The sequence below is a fragment of the Rhagoletis pomonella genome, unplaced genomic scaffold, assembly GCF_013731165.1.
Source record: "Rhagoletis pomonella isolate Grant_MI unplaced genomic scaffold, Rhpom_1.0 Rhpom_scaffold_00008, whole genome shotgun sequence".
NCBI lineage: Eukaryota > Metazoa > Arthropoda > Insecta > Diptera > Tephritidae > Rhagoletis > Rhagoletis pomonella.
Genome location: NW_023458562.1, coordinates 17,253,836 through 17,254,119, shown reverse-complemented (window position 1 = coordinate 17,254,119; position 284 = coordinate 17,253,836).

Below are 284 nucleotides of genomic sequence, written 5' to 3'. Positions count from 1 at the left end.
GGAAAAGAACATACAAATTAACAAATTTTAACTAAAGAAAATAAATAAATAAATACAAAACTTCAAATTTACTTAAAAACGTCAACCAGCGAAATGTAATTTTTTTATTTTTCTTTACACATGCTCATTTTTATTTTTACTCTCCCGAAAACTTTGACTTTTGTAGGTTTGATGTCAATTTGGCTTCTACCTGTTTTTATTGTACCATGTTTCTGACTTTAAAGTTTTAATTATATTCTCATGGCCTTATTCATAAAAAATAAAGTAGGTTTAAAGAGCTTTAT